Source organism: Ranitomeya imitator, chromosome 1, assembly GCF_032444005.1.
Source record: "Ranitomeya imitator isolate aRanImi1 chromosome 1, aRanImi1.pri, whole genome shotgun sequence".
Classification (NCBI taxonomy): domain Eukaryota; kingdom Metazoa; phylum Chordata; class Amphibia; order Anura; family Dendrobatidae; genus Ranitomeya; species Ranitomeya imitator.
Genome location: NC_091282.1, coordinates 856,509,874 through 856,533,561, shown reverse-complemented (window position 1 = coordinate 856,533,561; position 23,688 = coordinate 856,509,874). Strand labels below are relative to the sequence as shown.

General features: G+C 47.2%; 1 protein-coding gene across 1 annotated transcript in view; it reads left to right on the top strand.

Moving 5' to 3' along the window:
* The first annotated feature begins 13,510 nt into the window (after positions 1-13,510).
* Positions 13,511-23,688, top strand: part of SMIM24 (small integral membrane protein 24) — a 235,993-nt gene continuing 225,815 nt past the window's right edge. The window contains exon 1 of the mRNA XM_069741840.1: positions 13,511-13,628. The gene's annotated coding sequence lies outside the window, so the exon portion shown is untranslated. The remainder of the gene's footprint in view (positions 13,629-23,688) is intronic.

The window sequence follows — 23,688 nt, the reverse complement described above, 5'->3', positions numbered from 1 at the left end:
TCTCTCTCCGCTGATGTGCTAGATAATATCAGAGGAGAGAGAAATTAAATGGGAAATCGGATTTTTTTTCTTTTTGTGTTAGCCGTTCTGTGCATCTCCGCAAAATAAATAGACATGCTGCAGTCTATAAAGACGTGCCGCATGTCCAGTTACGCAGGTTTGTATGCATAGTGGAGATTGGATTTCATGAAATCCCCTTCACTATGCTGTAGCATCCAATCCACAGCAAATACTGAAGAAATCCTCACCGTGGAAACATACCCTTAGGCTATGTGCACACGTTGCGGATTTACTGCGGATCTGCAGCGTTTTTTGCAGAAACGCAGATCCGCAAGTGATTTACAGTACAATGTAAATCAATGAAAAAAATTCCGCACGGAAAACGCGGATAAAAAGAAGGGGCATGTCATTTATTTGTGCGGATCTGCAGCGTTTTTGTACCTATTCCATTATAGAAATCCACAGGGGTGAAAACGCATTAAATCTGCACAAAATCAGCAGTAAATCCACACAAAATCCACATTAAAAATGTATGAAATCCGCACCTGCGTTTTCTGCCAAGAGATGCAGAATCCGCACAAAAAATTCAAGAGGCAAATCCGCAACGTGTGCACATACCCTTAAAGTTTGATCTGTAACTGGTGGATGAGTGACAGGTGTAGACCTGGTGCTCTGATAGTTGTGCCAAATTTCAGGCAAGACAAATGAAGGAGACCCAACTTGAAGAGCATATATTTCCACAAATTTTGGGCAGATACCAGAAAAAAGTGGCATCAATTTCTATTTAATTTTTTTTATCAGTTATATAGCCCCAATAATTTCACATCGCTTTATAGACATTAGTGGCACTGTCCCCATTCTGACGCACAATGTAAAATTACTATCAGTATGTTTTTGGAGTGTGGGAAGAAAAATTAGTACTGGGAGGAAACCCACAAACAGGTAGAACATACAAATCATTTACAGATGCTGTCCTTGATGGGGTTGGAACCCTTGGACTTCACCACTGCAAAGCTGCTAATGTTTTTGCATTGACAACTCAACATTCACAGGGTTGGAAGCCTATCACTGTGATGCACACTGTGTGCTTCACTGATGTCTTGGAGAAAACCACTGTCAAGATTGTCTTCAAGCATGTTTTGATACTGCAGCATGGACGCTTCCCTTTTCGGGGAGGGGGGGGTGGAGCAACTGGCAAAATTTACTTTTGTATCATGGATTGAATAGAGTGGCACTATTCAGTCATTCGAATCCTAACAATCCTGGCAACAATCATGTTGCAGATACTATAGTGCTGCAAGAGGGCACTCATGGGTTGGTCTCTTTCATGAGGTACAAGTCCATAGTGTGTTGGTGGTGGGATAACACTCAAGCTTGCTTCCTTGATCCCCTCCTGGCAACCATGGATAACTGAGAATGTGTCATTATCCTCTTCATCTTCTAACTGTTGTGCATCACCTCTACCTTCTCGTCCTTCTCTTCGTCCTTCTCTATTTGTTCCTCTTATGGCAACAGCCTATGAGACGACAGACCTGAACTTAGAGATATTGTTAACCCTTCCGCATCCTCCTCCTGCTGACTGCATCATCAGCGCTAACCATCTTAGTAGCCATTTCAAAAATGTGCAGAAGAGTGCAGAGGTCCTTCATCTGTGTCCACTCCACAAGTGTGAATTACACCACGTCCGTACTGCATTATGCCAGGCTATGCAAAATGTCATACTTCACCAGGTCTCGGTGCTGCTGCAACATGTGCAAAGTTGAGTTCCACAGTGTAGTCACATCGCATATCAACCGGTTAAGATCTCTATACCAACATAAGTGGAATGGTGGAAGTGAGCAACCAATGACAGTGGTTTCTGCATCAGCGCATCCAGGCTTCGACAGTGGCAGAGGAATTGCTGTACCATCAGGTTGAGGATATGAGCCATGCAAGACACATGTGTAAGGTTGCCCCTGGCGTAGGGCCGCCACCAGGTTTGCACCGTTATCGCACACGGCCTTGCCTGGCTCCAAGGTGAGTGGAGACAGTCATTACTTAAACTTGGCATGGATAGCTGTCCACAACTGTTGATCTGTATGACTGCGATTTCCAAGGCATATTAATTTAAACGCTGCCTGATTGCGGTGAGCCCTGGCTGCACAGTACAGAGATAGGGGGGATTATCTCTGTAGTGTTGGAACATGTGTCTCATTAAGGCAGAGATTGAGGGCTCAGGTGGAGTCCCTAGAGGAGGTGGAGGAGGCAGAAGCACTGGAGGAAGTGTTAGATACAGAGGTTTGTCCTGCCAGGCCTGGGGATTCCAAGACTTGGTGTCTAGTGACGCCTTGATGTCTAGTGATTTAGTTCTCCATCCCCTGGTGTGTCCTAGTTTAGTTCTCCAACTCAAGCTGTTTAGTAGTTTAGTTCTCTAACCCCTGTTGTCTATTAGTATAGTTCTTCATGTTCTGGTGTATATTTGTTTCTTCCTCCAACCCTAGCTCTTTAGTGGTTTAGTTCTCCAGCCCGTGTTGTCTAATAGTTTAATTCACCATCTTATGGTGCGTATTTGTTTCGTTCTCCAACCCTAGCTGTTAGGTAGTTTAGTTCTACAACGCCTGTTGTCTAGTAGTTTAGTTCTCCATCTTATTGTGTGCAGTGGTTTACTTCTTCATCCCCAAGTGCCCTGCATGCCTTGAGGATTCCAAGACTTGTGGAGCATCCCCTTCCCCGGCTGCCCCCATAGCCACCAGAGTCATCAGCGAGAAGTAACGCCCCTGTCCATGCTTGCTCATCCAGGTGTCAGTGCTGAAATTCACCCTGGCAGACATAGAATTTTTCAGGGAATGGGTGATATTGTCTGAGACATGCTGGTGTAGCGTGTAGCGCAGACACATCTTTCTTAGAGATGTAATAGTGACTAGACAACTGGTACTGGGGGACTGCGACGGAAACCAGCTTTTGGAAGCCGTCTGTATCCACAATGTGGGAATGCTGCATTTCTGTGGCCAACAGATTGGATTGGCCATCCAATTATCACAGAGATCACAGGCCGTGAGTCACGCAGAACCACCCACTGTGATCTTTGGAGCGAAGTGCTCTCAGCTAGCCCCTATCATCCAAACAATTATACAATTTGGCAACGACCAACCGAGAAGGCTGCAGGCTGTTCACAATAATTATTTCTTGGAAAACTAATAGCGAGCGTACGGCATATCCACTTCTGGATTACAACGCATGGAATATGTGTATATACCTCCATACGATTATTGCTAACTCCGCGATAGCCCCACATTTCTCATTGCCACCACCAATCTTGTTTTAAAAAAAATAAATAAATACAGGCCCATTGGACACCATTATTCTTTGGAGGTTCACACCATCAGGGTCTTCCATCCCCTATCCCTCCGAGTAGTGGTCATATATCATCCCCCAAGCTCACCCACCTACTTCCTTGACCACTTTTCTGCCTTGCTGCCACACTTCATGTCCTCAGAATTGCCAAACCTTATCCTTCAAGGGCCTCACCTGACCAACTGCATCCTAGCTTCTATCGCTAGCCACTTCTCATGGCCTCTCACAACTTTCAACCTTTGAGACACACAAAGACGGTAACACCGCTGATCTGGTCTTTGTTCAGCTCAGTTCAATCTCCTACCTAGATAACTCACCTCTTATCCTTTCTCCCCCATGAAATTAGGAGTATATGCACAGCTTACACATTTTTATTAGCTCCCTAGAAACACATGTGTTTAGGGTGGCCTTTCACATTCCCTAATCAAAGTTCTTTTTATATATAGCCTATTTTCTACTTCTCTGAACATAATTCGCCATCAAACTCAACCGTACCAAAAAGCCTCATGCAACCTTTATCTACCCACCATTTCCTCGAGATGGTTAGACCATCATTTTAAATAAGCACCTGTATTTTATGTCACCCCCACCTCATTGTAGATTGTAACCTCTGAAGAGCAGAGTCGTCATTATTTTAGCTTTAATTGTTTGGTTATTGTAAACTTTGTCACTTTTGACTGTTTTATATGAACTGCTGACTTGTAAAGCACTGCGGAAATGTTTCCGCTGTATAAATAAATGTTATTATTAGTAGTAGATTGAAGATGGAGAAGTACAAGCTCTGAGCTTTGCCATGTGCAGGAGGAAACACTCTTTTACGTGAGCACAACTGCAAAAACGAGGAATGGCTGCTGTGCTGACAGAGGGTGGAGTAGATTGAACACACAACAAGCTGCTGGACTGTGAGAGAGGTGCAGGTGGAGATGTTATGGTGGATTGAGAAACATGTGGTGTGTTGGTATCTAAGATCAGTCAAAAACAGCAGGCATGTCCACTTCCATATCAGCTGACAGGCTGTCACTCACCCTGACTGTAGCAGGTAAACAAGTGGAGGTTCTGCAGCTGGAGACCTGTGTGACAACACTTGCCACAGTGAGGGAGGAGGAAAAATCAGAAGATCAGAATCAATGCGGTTGATGGGGTGGATGGTGGTTGGCAAAGCTCGCTAGTCTGCATTTTAGCACAGTGAAATTCCCATATTAACGCATGCTGATCGCACATGTGACAGTTCACGAACGTAGTAGAGTAGTCAAATTATTGCATTTTTCTAACTCTACTCTGTTATTTTTTAAAAAGTTGGCAGATAACTTGATTTGTGTAATTTTTGGCAGTATGAAAAGATGCAAGCTAGGCAACTGCAGAGCTGGGAATGGTGCTGACCACTGACAGAGTTGGAGCTGAGGATGCATTGCTTGTCGTGGCTACATATCTCTGTGTCTGCAGGAAGGCACAACATAACCTCGTCTTTCTCCTCCTCTGCTGAGCTACTCAGCTGCATACCTCTGGGTTTATATCAAGTGGGTTCAACTACCTCATCATCATCCTCTCTGTTCTTCCACTTCTCACCCTGAGAGTCACCCTCCTCTTCCTGCTCTGACAGCACTGTACAGTCCGCCGGTGCCCCAAGTATCTGAGTCTCATCAGGATAACCTCCACCCCACAGGGTTAATGTCTGTTGACAAGGGTTTTGAATCTGCTCGGACCCTACTTTGTCAGGCATTGGATTAAACTGAAAAAAAATGTGGGCATCGGTGCAGAGGATTTCCTCTTCTTGGGGTGCCACCTCTAAGGACTGTACTATGTGTGATGTTAAGGTGGAGGAAGAGGAGCAGAGGCCACTTGATGTAGCGCTTGCCATCTACTGGAGCTCATGTTCTTTCTGGCCCTCATCTATAAAGCGTACTGCTGTGTGGCTGCCAAAGAAAGGGAGTGGAGTAGCCCCTCCAGTTACAGATGTTTTAAAAATGCTGCGCAATTGCTCACTGCAGCAAAACAAACCTGCTTCTCATCTCTCATATCATACTTGTCTCACAACTCTAAACAGCTATCTAGTACTTTAAATTCTCTCCTACGTCCACCAGCTCCCCCTCTCTCTCCTCTCATCTCAGCTGAAGGCTTTGATTCACCACCTGTGACCTTGACCCAATAACATCCCACCTCAATCCAAACCTTTCCACAGTATTTTTCCCAAGCCTAACCCACCTCTTCCACTTTTCAATAAACACTGATGCCTTCTGCTCCTGATTCAAACATACCTCGATCACACTTATACGCAAAAAGCCCTCCCTTGACAAACCCTCTGTGTCTCGCTATCACCCCATCTTCCATTTTGAACTGTCCTCCCACTTCTCCTCTTGCTCCTTGTTTGATCACTTCCAATTTGGCTTCCGAACACACCATTCGACTGAAGCTACCTTGAGTAAAGTCACCAACAACCCACTAACTGACAAATTAAAGCAACGCTAGTTTGTCCTCCTCCTTCTCCTGGACCTGGCATCTGCCTTTGACACAGTGGACCATGCCCTCCTATTACAGACTTTCTGATCTCTTGGCATTACTGACTTGGACCTTTTGTTGCATCTCCTCATACTTAACAGACGGGACACTCAGTGTCTCCCACTCACACACCACCTCCTCATCTTGCCCCTTATGTGTCAGTGTTCCCCCAAGGTTCAGTTGTAGGTCTGGGCACTATGCTTTTTTTGTGCGCTCCTTCCCTCTTAAAGGGACCGCTTGCGTCACCCTAAGGTATTCCCAGCCAATAGCTGGGCGACACCTATTTAAGGCTCCTCCTCCAATATGGCAGCATCTGAGCAATTTTTTTTGCCATGCATGCTTGCTAGCTGTCAGATTCCCCAGGTCTGCCCATCTGCTTGTCTACAATGTACCTTTCTGCTCGTACCTGTCTGTGCTCTTCTGTCCATCAGCCAGTCCAGATTGCACCTGTCAGGGCCCATTTGTCTAACACCCTGTCCAGCCCGCACCTGCCAGTGCTTTTCAATTCCTTAGCCAGTCCTTTAAGCATATGTGGTTCCAATATCCATACAGTGCCTGCCTGCATTCTTCATCCCTGATTCAGGCCGCTTCATGCTATCTGCTCTAGGGGGTCAGCTGCCACCTTCTGTAGGTCAGCCCCGAAGTAGCACCTATTGCCACTTTCTTGTCCCTCCTTGGGTCGTGGTTTTGCCTGCTGCTGCTTATCCAAGGTCAGATTTGAGGCCAACAAGCTACTCCCCTCCAGCCTTTCCGAGGGCTATGGCACAGTGGTTCCACAATCTTGTCCGTTACAGTCTCCATCTGCTATGTTGGCTAGAGTGAAAGAGATGTTGGTTCCTATTATACTATTTCTACTCTAGTGAAATTGATGCCACTTTGGTAGTGTCTGCCACTAATTGTTTGAAATGTGAACACCCCTGGTTTAGATCTACATCTGCTGGGTTGGCTGTAGTGGAAAAGGTGTCAGTCCCCATTTTACTAGTTTTGGAAAAAACTTTTGGAAATGTTTAAACTCCTGGTTGGGTCTCCTTCATGTGTGTTGCCTGTAGCAGTAGGCCTCTGAAACCAGCAGGCCTCCACTTCCTTTGAGTCAACTACCTGTGTTACTATCCTTAGATTTTTCTGACAATAGTAGTCTACGAAACTGATATTTGTGCCACCTGAGTGTGGCTGAGCATGAAAGCAGGTTGAACTGTTGCATATGGTATCAGGGCTCCCAGCACAGCCGGCCTACACTGATCCCTAACCCACCTCGTCTTAATTTGAAGTTCAATTCAAATCTGCAAATGCTGGCTCAAACCCTGATACCTCAGGCATGGCAAATAACCGTGCCGGTTCGACTCCTCCAATCCCAGAGACAATGAGGGTTTTCCCGGGTACCAAATGATGTGAGGACAGTAGCTCAGGCCGCACAAGAGTCATCTCAGTGCCGATGTCTTAAAGGGGTTGTCCACTACTTTCAATTAACCCCCCAATGTACCCCCCCGGGGCCCCTAATGAATTGTGCCATTACCTTCTGTTGACGTTTTTGCCTGTGAGCGGCGCTATTCCTGCTGCTGTGTCCGGGTCACATGACCCCCAGGCTGCAGCCGCCGCTCATTTCCGCCGACGTCACGTCAATTTCCAGGCTCTGAAAATTGACGTGACGTCAGCAGCAGGCGTGACCAGCCCCCACAGTAGGCAGTCACTCAGCAAGAGTGACTGGGCTGTGGGCGGTGCTGGGGGCTGCCTGCAGGGCTGTGCTGGGGGCGGGCGGGGCTGACAGTGTGTGCTCAGCTCACTGCTGGGATCTGAGGACGGGGCTGTGCTGCGGTCGCCGGGGGTCTGCCCGCCGGCGCCGATGTTTTTGTGGACCGGCGTGTGCGGGGCTCTGCCCGCCGGCGTGTGCGGGGCTCTGCCCGCCGGCGTTTGCGGGGCTCTGCCTGCCGGCTTGTGCGGGGCTCTGCCCGCCGGCTTGTGCGGGGCTCTGCTCGCCGGCGTGTGCGGAGGTCTGCCCGCCGGCATGTGTGTGTGTCGGCGATGTGTGTGTGTGTCGGCGATGTGTGTGTGCCGGCGATGTGTGTGCGTGTGCGCGCGTGCCAGCGCTGTGTGTGTGTGTGCGTGCCGCCACTGTGTGTGTGTGTGTGCGTGTGCCGGCGCTGTGTGTGTGTGTGCGCGCGCGCGCGCCGGCGCTGTGTGTGTGTGTGCAGGCATCGTCCGATGGCACTACAAGCCCCATCGGGCTCTGCCTGCTACACTGACAGTGAGTGACACATTAGCCAATGATGGGACAGTAGTAGTCCCATCATCCGGCTAATGTGTTGAATGTAAAAAAAAAACATACACAGTAAATACATACATACAACACACACCATGCGACGACATGCACCATGCGGCGACATGCACCATGCGGCGACATGCTGCATGCACCATGCGACAACATGCGACGACATGCACCATGTTACATGCACCATGCGACGACATGTGACATGCACCATGCGACAACATGCGCCATGTGACATTCGACGACATGCACCATGCGACGACATGCTGCATGCACCATGCGACATGCGACGACATGCACCATGCGACGACATGCTGCATGCACCATGCGACATGCACCATGCGACAACATGCACCATGCGACGACATGCGACATGCACCATGTGACGACATGCACCATGCGACGACATGCACCATACGACGACATGCACCATGCGACGACATGCACCATACGACGGCATGCACCATGCGACGGCATGCGACATGCTGCATGCACCATGCGACGACATGCAACATGCACCATGCGACGACATGCTGCGTGTGACGACATGCACCATGCGACGACATGCAACATGCACCATGCGACGACATGCACCATGCGACGACATGCTGCATGCACCATGCGACAACATGCGACATGCACCATGCGACGACATGCTGCATGCACCATGCGGCGACATGCACCATGCGACATGCTACATGCACCATGCGACGGCATGCGACATGCACCATGTGACGGCATGCGACATGTACCATGCGGCGACATGCACCATGCGACGACATGCGCCATGCGACAACATGCACCATGCGACGGCATGCGACATGCTACATGCACCATGCGACGACATGCTACATGCACCATGCGACGACATGCACCATGCAACGACATGCTGCATGCAACATGCGACAACATGCGACATGCACCATGCTACGGCATGCGACATGCACCATGCGATGACATGCGACAACATGCACCATGTGACGGCATGCGACATGCACCATGCGACATGCTACATGCACCATGCGACGACATGCACCATGCGACGACATGCACCATGCGACGGCATGCACCATGCGACGGCATGCGACATGTACCATGCGACGACATGCACCATGCGACGACATGCTACATGCACCATGCGACGACATGCACCATGCGACGACATGCGACATGCACCATGCGACGACATGCACCATGCGACGACATGCACCATGCGACGACATGCACCATGCAACGACATGTGACATACAGTACATACATACATACTACAGACATACAGTACATATAACATAGAGTACATACTCACCATCACTTGTCACTTTGTTCCCCGAAGCCATTGTCACCTGTAAAAAATATTAAAATAATAAACAAACGATATACTCCCTGTCCACAGAAATCCAATTAAAACGAGTGTCCCACGACGATCTCCCGTGGAGAGCAGGAGCATCAGTTGATGCGACCACTCTCCAGGGGCTCCAGGAACACAATGATGGAAGGTATCCTTCCATCATGTATTCCTCACAAGGTATTCCTACGCCCCTGTGAGAAAATAGTCCCTAGTCTCACTATTGGCATTGCTGGGTGAGACATTTTCCCACGCAGCAATTGCCATAAAGTGAGACCAGTGAACTAGAGTAACCTCAGTGATGCACTGCAGGAGCCATTGTCTCCTGTCAGTGTGTCACTGAGGGTCCTATAGAGCAGTGACATCACCCGATGTCACTGTTCTATAGGGGAGATCGTCGTGGGACACTCGTTATTAATTGGACTACGGCGGAAAAGTAGTATACGGTTTATTATTTTGCTTTTTTTTGCAGGCGCTGAAGTATGGTAAGTATGGTTAAATGAAGAATATTAAAATACTTTTTTCCAAATGTGTGTGTGTTTTATTAACCCTTTCTTACTATTGGATTAGTAATGGATAGGCGTCTTATTGACGCCTCTCCGTTATTAACCCGGCTTAATGTCACCTTACAATAGCAAGGTGACATTAACCCCTTAGTACCCCATATCCCACCGCTACTCGGGAGTGGGAAGAGAGGGGCTAAGTGCCGGAATTGCGCCATTTCTGGGGTGGCTGCGGACTGGTATTTGTAGCCGGGGGGGGGGGGAGTGGCAATATCCATGGCCCATCTCTAGGCTATGAATATCAGCCTGCAGCTATCTGCGTAGCCTTTCTGGCTATAAAATATAGGGGAACCCCATGTCATTTTTTTTGGGGGGGTCTCCCTATTTTAATAGCCAGTAAAGGCTACGCAGACCACTGCGGGCTGATATTCATAGCAGGCTACAGATATTGGCCCCGGCCGTCGGCTTTTCCCCTCTGGCGCAGAAAATTGCGCGGGAGCCCACGCCGTTTTTTTTCCGCTTTTTTTTTTTTTTCTTTTTAAATTCATCGCTCATTAAGGCCTCTTTCACTGTTGTGTCAGTACGGGTCCATTGCTATGCGTCGGGCCGACGTACCGACGCACGTTGTGAAATTTGTGCACGACGTGGGCAGCGGATGCAGTTTTTCAACGCATCCGCTGCCCATTCTGAAGTGCGGGGAGGAGGGGGCGGAGTTTCTGCCGCAAATGCGCGGTAGAAAATGGCGGGCGAGCCGGCCAAAAAAATTTTCAATTGAACGTTTTTTTGTGCCGACGGTGCGCCAAAACACGACGGATCCGTAGCACGACGGAGGCGATGTCTGGCCATCCGTCACGATCCGTCGCTAATACAAGTCTATGGGTAAAACGCATCCTGCGAGCACATTTGCAGGATCCGTTTATTTGCACCGGATCGTTTTTTCTGCCAGATCCGTTTTTTTCAACCGGATCCATTTTATTCCACCGGATGTTTTTTTTTCCCGCCAGATCTTTTTTTTCTCATAGAGTTGTATTAGCGCCGGATTGCGCCTGGTGGCCACACGTTTAATCCGTTTTTGCAGGATCCGTCAAAAAAGCTGTTTCCACCGGACAGAAAACACATACAGAGGAACGGTTTTTCGGTACGTTGAAAAAAATGCACAGCGACGGATCTAGCAAAAAACGGATGAAACATGTGGCCATCAGACGCACCCCGGCGCTAATACAACTCTATGAGAAAAAAACGGATCTGGCGGAAAAAAACGATCAAGTGGTAAAAAACGGATACGGCGGAAAAAAAAGATCCGGCAGAAAAAAAAAGATCCGGAGAAAAAAAACGGATCCTGCAAATGTACTCGCAGGATGCGTTTTGTACCCATAGACTTGTATTAGCAACGTATCCGTCGTGTTTTGGCGGACACAACGCACAAAAAAAGTTCAATGTAACTTTTTGTGTGCGACGTGTCTGCCATTTCCGACCGCGCATGCGTGGCTGGAACTCCACCCCCTCCTCCACGCTCATCACAATGGGCAGCGGATGCGTTGTAAAACTGCATCCGCTGCCCACGTTCTGCTAAAGTTAGCATAGCGTCCGTCGGTACGTCTGGCCGAAGGTTTGCGACGGCCCCGTACCGACGCAAGTGTGAAAGTAGCCTTACATCTGAATTTGCTGAGTATAATGCAGCCACCCCAGAGTATAATGTAGCCCCCATAGAATATAATATACCCCCCATAGTATATAAGAAAGCCTCCCCCATAGAATAGAATATACCCCCGCAATAGTATATAACACAGCCACATAGTATATAACACGGCCTCCCCCATAGAATATAATATACCTCCCATAGTATATATCAAAGCCCGCATATAATATAGCACAACTTGCATAGTATATAGCACAGCCCACATAATATAGCACAGCCCGCGTAGTAGTATACAGCACAGCCCGTGTAGTAGTATACAGCACAGCCCGGGTCGTAGTATATACAGCACAACACGCGTAGTAGTATATACAGCACAGCCCGCGGAGTAGTATACACAGCACAGCCCACACAGTGGTATATACACAGCACAGCCCACACAGTGGTACATACACAGCACAGCCCACACAGTGGTATATACAGCACAACCCACATCTCATCCCCCGATAATGGCTCCACACTCTCCTCACCTTTCCTCTTGCCCGCGCTGCTCCTGTCTCGGCGGCTGCAGTCATGACGTCATTGCGCACCCGCAGTGTCAGAGGCAGAGCGGGGAATGATGGGAGAGGGAGCGTCAGCGGACGCTCTCTCCTCCATCATTGCATTGAACTATACTGGCGTCATAGACGCCGGTATAGTTGAATGCGGCGGCGGCACTGGCGGGAGTAGGGGGGAAAGATTGCAGCGGCCCACTACTGGCACCGGCCCTTCTGACATTTGCCAGAAGTGCCCGATGGCCAGTCCGGCCCTGGTCACCGCCCACACACTTCCCTTCTCCTGAACTGCAGCGTTTCTTGGACCCACATCCGCAGCAAAACTGCAGATATTTGTTACATCTCAATGAAAGTCTAAGGCCAGAGTCACACTACAGCGAGATACGGCCGAGTCTCGCAGGTTAAATACAAGCTCTGGCACCGGCACTCCGGAGCGGAGCGTGCGGCTCCATGTATTGCTGTGCGGCCGCACGCTCCGGAGTGCCGGTGCCAGAGCTTGTATTTAACCTGCGAGACTCGGCCGTATCTCGCTGTAGTGTGATCCCGGTGTAAGGGTGCAGAAACGCTGCAGTTCGGCACAAAAGAAGTAACATGCTGCGGAGAAAAAAAAAAAGCTGCGTTTCGGTGCGGCCTTTTCCGCAGCATGTGCACAACAAGTCTGTGGCTCCCATAGACTTACATTGGTTGTGCACAACACTGTGGATTTAATGCAATTCCGTATGGCAAAAAACGCTGCGGATCTGCAATCAAATCCACAACTTGTGCACACAGTCTTAGCATTTAGTGAGCCTAGCAAAAAGGCCAAGCATAAAACAAGTGTGGGATTGCACTTTTTTTGCAATTTCATCGCACTTTGAATTTTTTTCACATTTTCTACTACACGATATGGTAAAACCAATGGTGTCGTTCAAAAGTAGAACTTGTCCCGCAAAAGATAAGACCTCACATGGCCATATTGACGGAAACATTATGGCTCTGGAAAGAAGGGGAGCGATAAACGAAAAAAGCTCCAGGGGTGAAGGGGTTTAGAAACATGGATATGGACATATCTATGGAAATAGATATATAGATATATCTGTATGTATCTATCTATCCCACATCTATCTAATTCTATCTGTCTATCTATCTATCTATCATCTATCTATTATCTATATATCTATTATCTATCTATTATCTATATATCTATTATCTATCTATTATCTATCTTCTATCTATCTATCTATCTATTATCTATCTATCTATCTTTCATGGAGTGTGGGTTGGACAAATGTAAAAGAGGAGTTGGACAGAAATGACATCACAAATCTTTTGAAGAGAGAGGAGGGAGAGGAGGGAGGGGTTTGGGTGTGTTTTTGGAGTGGGTGTGCTAGGTTCGGGCTTAGTGGCTGTGCAAAGCATCATGGAACTTGTAGTATTAGGGCACAATAAGGAAGTTGTCGTTTAACCTCATGAGAGCTGAATCCAGCACTGAAGATGTGCTGCTACAGCATGATAACAGGTAATATTGCTAAAATAAACACAGTAGATGTTTTCAGTGGCACATAATAGCAAGATTTATGAAAAAAAAACAAAACTTTATAGTAGTGGACAACTTCTTTAAGACCAGCTACTGCTGGTAGTCCTTGGTGTCTGGGAGTATGGGTCCCAGACTCATACACACTATTATTTCGATCTCACCATGCTGCCACCACGTGTGACGAACCGGCACCTCACCACCCTGCCTGACATCACAGTTAGTGAGGTGGCACCACACTCGCTCACAACCCTGACAGGCTGAGAGGCCCCTTCCACTAGCATCAGTGAAAGAGAGCCTGTTCAGCCCAGTAGGACTTCCACCTGTTCCTAGATAGATATAAGACTGGTCTATTAACAGGGTTATATCGGGTCAGAATTCAGCCCTGGTAGCATGGGAAGATAAAATCAAGAACACAGATGTGTGGATTCGTGGATCAAGATAAAAGAGCAACCCAAGGTTAAATTATATACTTAATCACTTTAAGGGCACACTATACAATACACTATATACACAATAGTTATACACATGCAATGGTCAGACATGCAGATACAGGTGAAGTACAAAAGATATAAGCAGATGAATTTTGTCATTTTCCAGTTTAATGTTCAACCATGTATGCTTGGTCGCAGGGGGGCATTGACTACCAGCTGATTCCCATTTCTCCCAGCACGTTACTCAACATAGCCCCCTTTTAAAAGTGAACTGTAAGCTTGGCAAAGAGAGAGCACATAGCCTTACACAAGCCTTTATCCCCTTGTTCGATCATTCCTTTCTGCCCCCGAGAGCAGCCTTATTCCTCTCTAATGGATGTTTGAAGCTAAAACTCACAAAACATGTGAAAGATCGTGAATTTCCAACAGAAGAACATAGGGTGACGGTTCTGGCGCCATTGGATCCAGCCAGGCCCCTGGGACTCTTGGAGTCCAAACAAGTCTTCGCTACCTAGCTTCTACTAGCCGTTCTGCACATTTTCCTACCCTGGGGTGCTAGAACGGAACGAGACCCTGGAAAGTGTTTGGCCCATTCCAGAGATCTCAAAAATGGAACCGGTATGTGGCTAGGATATATAACTTCATATTTTCCTTAAATGTATTTATGAAATCCTATCTGACTGGACAAAGTAGTTACACAGCATGGGCTCCACAGGAGATCGTTCTGTATGAGCTTGGATACTAGCTGGTGTGGCTGGACAACCTGTTTAGCCAGATGTCCTTTTACAGCTACACATTGTCATGATCCATTCAGGGGTTTTTGTCCCATGTGCCCTTTTTCTGAGCAGATCATGTCAAGGGTTAACTTTGCTCTGCCTCGCTCTGGGTTCAGGTTTGCTATTTAGCTCCGATGCATCCTGCGGGCGGTGTCATAGTTCTGCCTTCGGTGTGTACCTGACTCTGGAAGATCTTGATTTGTCCTGCTGTGATCCCTGACTTGCCCTGTGTCTGTTGACTCCCTCTGTCTGTCCTTTACCAGTGTTTCCATGTTAGTTGGTTTGATTCTCTGGTTTTGGACTCGGCTTGTATTTTGACTCGCTTCTGCCTTCTTTCTTTGTCTTTTCTACTTTCGACTCTTGCTGAACCTCCTGGCTTGTCCCTGATCACGTGTACTGCTGCACCTTCTGGTACTTCTGCTTCTGACTGTTTTTTGACTCGGCTTGTCTGACCACTCTCTCGCCACTTGGTGGTGCCTGTGCTGCTGCGCTGTGGTGCTGCTCGGTGTGTGCAGCCTAGCTTCCCTCACAAGCTCCCCCTGGTGGACGCTGCGCTCTACTGCACTGCAGCAGCATGACATTATAGTTGACCACACATTTAAAGGGAATTCTGCATTCTTTTTTTTCTCTGCTCTGGGAGATTACACTGCATGAGCATCCCCAATTATACAGGTATCAGCACACTGTACATGTACAGGTACCCCAGTTTTGGCATCTGTCTTAGTCATGTTTCTCTGGTCTTATATAGTGATTTACACTATGCAGTAACTCTAGTTTCACCCAGCCCTTCAAGTGGCCAGCTTTCAAGGTTGTATGAAACTGAGATATCATGGAGTCATCAGACGAGAGGCCATAAACCCCTAGAAAATAAAAGCCACAAGGATTTAGATCAAACCACCACAGGCAGAGTTTCAGTAAACCCAGAGGCGTAGCTAGGGGTTCAGCTCAGGGGGGGCGAAACATGTGAGTGGGCCCCTAACAGGCGGACATATCATTAGTGCAAACTATGCGGCAGCACATGGGCCCAAGAGTTAAGGGGGCCCATTTCTACCTCTAAATAAGGTGCAATTTTCTATTTTAGAAGTTCTTGGCTGCAAAGGGCCCATATATTGTTCTTGCACATGGGCCCTTTTCTGTCTGTGTCCGTCTGTGGCCCCTAACTAGGTAACCATGATTGTAACTACGGTGGGTATAGGGGAACCTCAGGAGATGACCGCACTGTTATTGCAAATAAATCTCTATACAGTAACCAGCACTGATATTACCGCCATACGGTAATACCATATAGTGGTAGATACCAGTCCTGCATGACATAGAGAGATCACAGTACAGTTGTAGATGGTGACTTACAGAGGACGTTCTTTCCCATCTGTGTATACTATTACTTCCACATTTTTCAGTCACCGCTCTGTGCATAGACGGCGGCGACTGTAACTGATGCCCTGGGACTGACTGACAGCCGGTGCAGCACTATCTGCCACCCAGTATTTAGGCTTCAATGCTTCGTAAGTGCCTACTTAATATTTAGGAGCCCCCCTATGTACAGTAATAATGGCTTCAGCATCGCTGATGAGAGCAGGAGGTCATGTGACGATTTTCTTCTACTGAGAGAAGTCAAACTTGTCTAGTCAACACGTGCAAATAGCAAATGTGGTCGCATGACCGCCTGATGGCACCAATGGTCTTGGCATGAGCGCCTGATCACACCAGTGGTCTTGGCATGAGCGCCTGATCACATCAGTGGTCTTGGCATGAGCGCCTGATCACACCAGTGGTCTTGGGGTCTCATGACGGCAGGTGCACCCCATCCTGATTTGGCAGTCTGTAGAGTGACTGCAGACAATTATCCCAAGCCTTTAATAACTTAAAGGGAACCTGTCACCCCCCAGGGCTTATTAAGGTAAAAGAGCCACCTTCAGCAGCACTAAGGCTGCATTCTGTGAAGGTGGCTCTTATGTTTTTGATCCCTAATAACGCTGAAATATTCACTTTTATAAATTGTGCGCCATACCTGTATTGAGTCCGGGGGGTACGTTTTCTCCCCCTGACTCAGCCGCCTCGCAGCCGTTCATCATCCCACCGAGCACCGCCTCCTCTCTGTCTTGTGCCGTCATCGGCGCTCTGCAATTATTTCTCAGTCATGCGCCGTGCGCGCTGCCCTGGGACTTATATCAAGTGATGTAAGTAGATCGCACCTGCGCACAACGCCAGATTCCCAGCCCCGCAGTGTGAATAAATCATAACACACTGCGGGGCGGGATCTCGGTCCTCCGCTACACGCAGGCGCGATATCAGTACATCAGCTGATGTGAGTTCCAGGGCAGCGCACACAGCGCATGCCCGAAAAATGAGAGCCCAGGCATTGGCGCCCGGTGGGATGATGGACGACTGGGAGGCGGTTGTGTCCGGGGACAAAAGACGTACCCCCCAGACTCAATACAGGTATGGCACGCAGTTTATAAAAGTGAATATTTCAGCGTTATTAGGGATCAAAAACATAAGAACCACCTTCACAGAATGCAGCCTTAGTGCTGCTGAAGGTGGCTGGCTGTATTAACTTAATATGCCTGGGGGGGTGACAGGTTCCCTTTAATAATTTAATTATAAGCAACTAGGTGGTAGTCCAATTCTAACGCATCGGGTATTATAGAATATGAATGTGGTTTATTTATTAAGATTTTAGAATAATACATTGATTACAAAGGATTTGGCCGGCCAGGCGCGACCAATTGTCGAAGCGTGGTTCAAATCCTGCACCAATTAACGGCCGGACTGCGCCTGTCGCTGATTGTTCGCAGCCGGCCACATAGTATATAGCACAGCCACGTAGTATATTGCCCAGCCCACATAGTATATTGCCCAGCCCACGTAGTATATTGCCCAGCCCACGTAGTATGTACCACAGCCACATAGTATATTGCACAGCCCACGTAGTATGTTGCACAGCCCACGTAGTATATTGCACAGCCCACGTAGTATATTGCCCAGCCACGTAGTATATTGCCCAGCCACGTAGTATATTGCACAGCCACGTAGTATATTGCCCAGCCACGTAGTATATTGCACAGCCCACGTAGTATATTGCCCAGTCACGTTGTATATTGCCCAGCCACGTAGTATATTGCGCAGCGACGTAGTATGTTGCACAGCCCACGTAGTATATTGCACAGCCCACGTAGTATATTGCCCAGCCACGTAGTATATTGCACAGCCCACATAGTATATTGCCCAGCCACGTAGTATATTGCCCAGCCACGTAGTATATTGCACAGCCACGTAGTATATTGCACAGCCCACGTAGTATATTGCATAGCCCACGTAGTATATTGCACAGCCACATAGTATATTGCACAGCCACGTAGTATATTGCTCAGCCCACGTAGTATATTGCTCAGCCACGTAGTATATTGCCCAGCCCACGTAGTTTGTTTCACAGTCACGTAGGATATAGCACAGCTCATGTAGTATATTTCACAGCCATGTAGTATATTGCACAGCCCACGTAGTATATTGCCCAGTCACGTAGTATATTGCCCAGTCATGTAGTGTATTGCACAGCCACGTAGTATATTGCACAGCCCACGTAGTATATTGCACAGCCCACGTAGTATATTGCCTATCCACGTAGTATATTGCATAGCCCAAGTAGTATATTGCCCAGCCCACGTAGTTTGTTTCACAGTCACGTAGGATATAGCACAGCTCATGTAGTATATTTCACAGCCATGTAGTATATTGCACAGCCCACGTAGTATATTGCCCAGTCACGTAGTATATTGCACAGCCCACATAGTATATAGCAATGTGGGCATCATATCCCTGTTAAAAAAAGAATTAAAAAATAGTTCTATACTCACCCTCCGTCGTCCTCCTGGATCCAAGCGAGGCGGTTACAGATGCTCCTCGCGACGCTCTGGTCCCAAGAGTGCATTGCGGTCTTGCGAGATGATGACATAGCGTTCTCGCGAGACCGCTACGTCATCATCTCGCGAGATCGCAATGCATGGAGCGGTCACCGGAGCGTCGCGAGGAGCCGGAAAGGCCTGTTCCTGATCCGGGGGGCCGATGGATGGTGAATATTTTAAAAAATTTTAAATTATTTTTAACATTAGATCTTTTTACTATTGATGCTGCATAGGCCGCATCAATAGTAAAAAGTTGGTCACACAGGGTTAATAGCAGCGTTAACGGAGTGCGTTACACCGCGGCATAACCTGGTCCGCTAACGCTGCCATTAACCCTGTGTGAGCGGTGACCGGAGGGGAGTATGGAGCGGGCACTGACTGCGGAGAGTAAGGAGCGGCCATTTTGCTGCCGGACTGTGCCCGCACTGATTGGTCGTGGCTGTTTTGCCGCAACCAATCAGCAACTTGGGATTTCCGTGACAGACAGAAAGAAAGACAGACGGAAGTGACCCTTAGACAATTGTATAACAGGTTTATTTTTATAACATAGAATGCAGCCCGTGGTTACTGTATTGTTATGCTTGTTAGAGGGCAGACCGACGGACGTATTTCTCATGTGAGGATTGCATCGCAATCCTCGGACTGACCATCGGCTCTCCTGACCTGAGGCTGACAGTTGCATAGTCATTTATCACGCTGTCAAGCTTATGTCAGGAGAGGTGTCAGGGCCAGTCCGAGGATTGCAATGCGATCGTCGCATGAGTTATACAGTGTCTGTCTGCGCCCTTATGTTAATACTTAATGTATGTTAATACCACCACCCTCTCTCATTCACCCCCACAGTGCCCTGTCCTCCTGCACACCCACAATAACCCCCATCGTTTCACATTTACCCCACAGTGCCCTGTCCTCCTCTCTGACTTCAGCCCCTACAATAACACAATCCTCTCACATTCACCCCCACAGTGACCATGATATGTCTAAACCGAATTACTCTAATAAACTCCATCCCCACTTACTGATGAAGTTTTCAGGCAGTGAGGAGAACCAGGAAGTGTCCAGATAGATGCTGGAGGGCACTAGGACCCCGCGTGCCTCAGCCAGAAAGTAACTGCTGCAGCTGCTGCCACCAGGAAGAGACTCCTCGGGTGAGACCACATTGCATTCTGCACGGAGGGAGGCTCTGCAGCCGGCATTGTGCTGCTCTCTCCCTGACACCTCAGACTCGGCAGTGGATCTCCCGGTGGGCCCATTCAGGTGACTGGGCCCGGGGCAATGGCCCCCTCTGCCCCCCCAGTAGCTATGCTACTGAGTAAACCTTAATGTTTTACACTGATAAACAGCAAATATATAGAGGCTTAGAACTGTTTGTGAAGTGAATAAACAAACTTTTCTCAAGATTGTGTCACTATGAGCATTGTCTGTCACATCTGTAAATGTTTTCCAAGAAATGCAGCTATGAGATTGTCTGAATGCATTCGGTATACAGTATTTTAATCTGGATTCTAAATCGCCATTTGTTTATTTGCCATTTGTACATTTGAGGCAGCCAAAGTTATGGCTCTCAAGGAGAGAAACTAATATAGTCGACAAAGAAATATTTGTAATGAACTTCTGAGCCAAACTAACAGCATTGCTTTATCAAATTTATATGAAGTGTATTGTGTCCAATGTGAGCAACCAAGCAACACAAAAAGGAACTTTTCAAGTGAGCTCTTTAAGGTACACAAATGTTATGAAGTCTTTGCCAACAAAGATGTGGTTTCACCAATGGGGGGTACCTTTTTTTAAAATACACTATTTCCATCACAGCCCACCTTGCTCAAAATTCTAGGGTTTACGAAAGTACAAAACACGTTCACCCAGGTCATGTTGTCAAAGATAAGGAACAGACATTGCAGGAAACAGAGTTAAGAAGTAGGCCCAATGTAGGGGTGTGGGTCTCTGAGACTTGTAATGGAGGGCATGAGCTGACAAACAGTTCCCCAATGTGGGATCCTTTTTTTTACTAAATAAAATAGTGCCATCACAGCCCCCTTGCCCAAAATTCACCGTACAGAGCACGTTCACCCTGCTGATCTAGTGGCAGTTAAATGACACCCTGTGGTCGGCGCTCATAGCAAGCCTGTAATTCTACTACATAGGGGTGATCTGAGGATCGCTCCTTTGTAGCAGAGCCGATACATATTTGGTATCGCCGAGTTCAGAATCGACCTATCTATCAATAAAAAAAAGATTAACCTGATCGCTAAACGGCGTAGGGAGAAAAAAATTAAGAAAGCCAGAAATAAGTTTTTTTGGTAGCCGTGACATTGCATTAACCCCTTCATAACCTTGGGATTTTCCGTTTTTCCGTGTTCGTTTTTTGCTCCCCTCCTTCCCAAAGCCATAACTTTTTTATTTTTCCATCAATATGGCCATTTGAGGGCTTATTTTTTGCAACACAAGTTGTACTTTTGAATGACATCATTGGTTTTAGCATGTCGAGTACTAGAAAACGGGAAACAAATTCCAAGTGCGGTGAAATTGCAAAAAAAGTGCAATCCACACTTGTTTTTTGTTTGGCTTTTTTGCTAGGTTCTCTAAATGCTAAAACTGACCTGCCACTATGATTTTCCAGGTCTTTACGAGTTCATAGACACCTAACATAACTAGGTTATTTTTTTATCTAAGTGGTGAAAAAAAATTCCAAACTTTGCTAAAAAAAAAAAAAATTGCGCCATTTTCCAATACTCGTAGCGTCTCCATTTTTCATGATCTGGGGTCGGTGGAGGGATTATTTTTTGCGTGCCAAGCTGGCGTTTTTAATGATACAATCTTGGTGCAGATACGTTCTTTTGATCGCCCGTTATTGCATTTTAATGCAATGTCGCGGCGACCAAAAAAACTTAATTCTGTTGTTTCAAATTTTTTTCTTGCTACGCTGTTTAGCGATCAGGTTAATGCTTTTCTTTTATTGATAGATCAGGCGATTCTGAATGCGGTGATACCAAATATGTGTAGGTTTGATTTTTTTTAATTGATTTATTTTGAATGGGGCGAAAGGGGGGTGATTTAAACTTTTATTTATTTTTTTTAATTTTTTCACATTTTTTTTCACTTTTTTTTAAACTTTTGCCATGCTTCAATAGCCTCCATGGGAGGCTAGAAGCTGGCACAATTTGATCGGCTCTGCTACATAGCAGCGATCATCAGATCGCTGCTATGCAGCAGAATTGCAGGTGTGCTATGAGCGCCGACCACAGGGTGGCGCTCACAGCTATCCGGGATCAGTAACCATAGAGGTCTCAAGGACCTCTATGGTTACTCTGCAGAAGCATCGCTGACCCCCGATCATGTGACGGGGTCAGCGATGCGCTCATTTCCGGCCGCCCGGCCGGTAGCGCCGGTTAAATGCCGCTGTCAGCGTTTAACAGCGGCATTTACCTAGTTAATAGCGGCAGGTGAATCGCGATTTCACCTGCCGCTATTGCAGGCACATGTCAGCTGTACAAAATAGCTGATGCGGGCTTACCGCCGGAGCCCACATCAAAGCGGGGGCTCTGACCTCGGACGTACTATCCCGTCTGAGGTCAGAAAGGGGTTAAAATGCAATAATGGGCGATCAAAAGAACGTATCAGCACAAAACATGTATCATTAAAAACATCAGCTTAGTACGCAAAAAATAAGCCCTCACTCAACCCCAGATCACGAAAAATGGAGACGCTACGGTATCGGAAAATTGGGCAATTTTTAAAAAATAAATAATAAAGAAATAATAAATAAATATATTTTTTTTAAATAACCTAGACATGTTTGATGTATATGAACTTGTAATGATGTGAAAAATCACAATGGTAGGTCAGTTTTAGCATTTAGTGAACCTAGCAAAAAAGCCAAGCAAAAAACAAGTGTGGGATTGCATTTTTTTTGCAATTTTACCCCACTTGGAATTTTTTCCTGTTTTTTAGTACAAGACATGATAAAACCAATGGTGTTGTTCAAAAGTACAACTCGTCCTGCAAAAATTAAGCCCTCACATGGCCATATTGACGGAATAATAAAAAAGTTATGGCTCTGGGAAGGAGGGGAGTGAAGAACAAAAATGCAAAAAACTAAAAAGGGCTGCGTCTTGAAGGGGTTAAGGACACATTGCAGGAGACAGAGTTAAGAAGCAGGCCCCGACGTTTGTACGATTTGCAAGGTACTCCCTCACCATCTTCCCAAACATTGCACTTCTTGTGACAGCACAACATGCCTCTGTGCCGTCACGATGGGAGGGTCTGAGAAAACTGTCCGAGAACTTTGCCATTGTTCCCCTGCCTGAGCTGGATTGTACTTCTGTCTCTCTCGCTTGTACTCCTAGGTTGTACAACAAACTCTGATGTCTCCTGCCAGCGTTCTCACATGAGAATTATCTAAGAAATTCTGCTACATGGGCCCTCTGGTACTGCAACATTTTAGTACACCTATCTGCCTCTGGCAGAAGAGATTGAAAGTTCTCCTTGTAGCGTGGCTCTAGAAGTGTCACCAACCAGTAATGAGTGTCTCCCAAAATTTTTATAATGCGAGGGTCATGTGAAACGTAGTGCACCATAAAGTCAGCCATGCGTGCCAAACTGCTAACAGGCAAGACTTCCGTGTCCTCACCAACAAGATGCCTGACCATGCTGTTCTCCTCATCCTCATCCTCCTCCTCCTCCCTGTTCTCAGGTCTTCCACGCTGAACAGACGGTATGACAGCTGTGCTTGTAGTACCATCTATAGCGCATGAACGTAGCTCCTGTTCTTCCTCCTCCTCATTGCCTACCAATCCACATTGAGAAGACATGAGGCTGGGCTGAGTGTAATCCCCCTGTATGGTTTCTTGCTCCATGTCCTCGTGCTCTGCCTGCAATGCATACTCTTTAATTGTGAGCAGACAGGTTTTAAGAATGCTGAGAGGTGGGA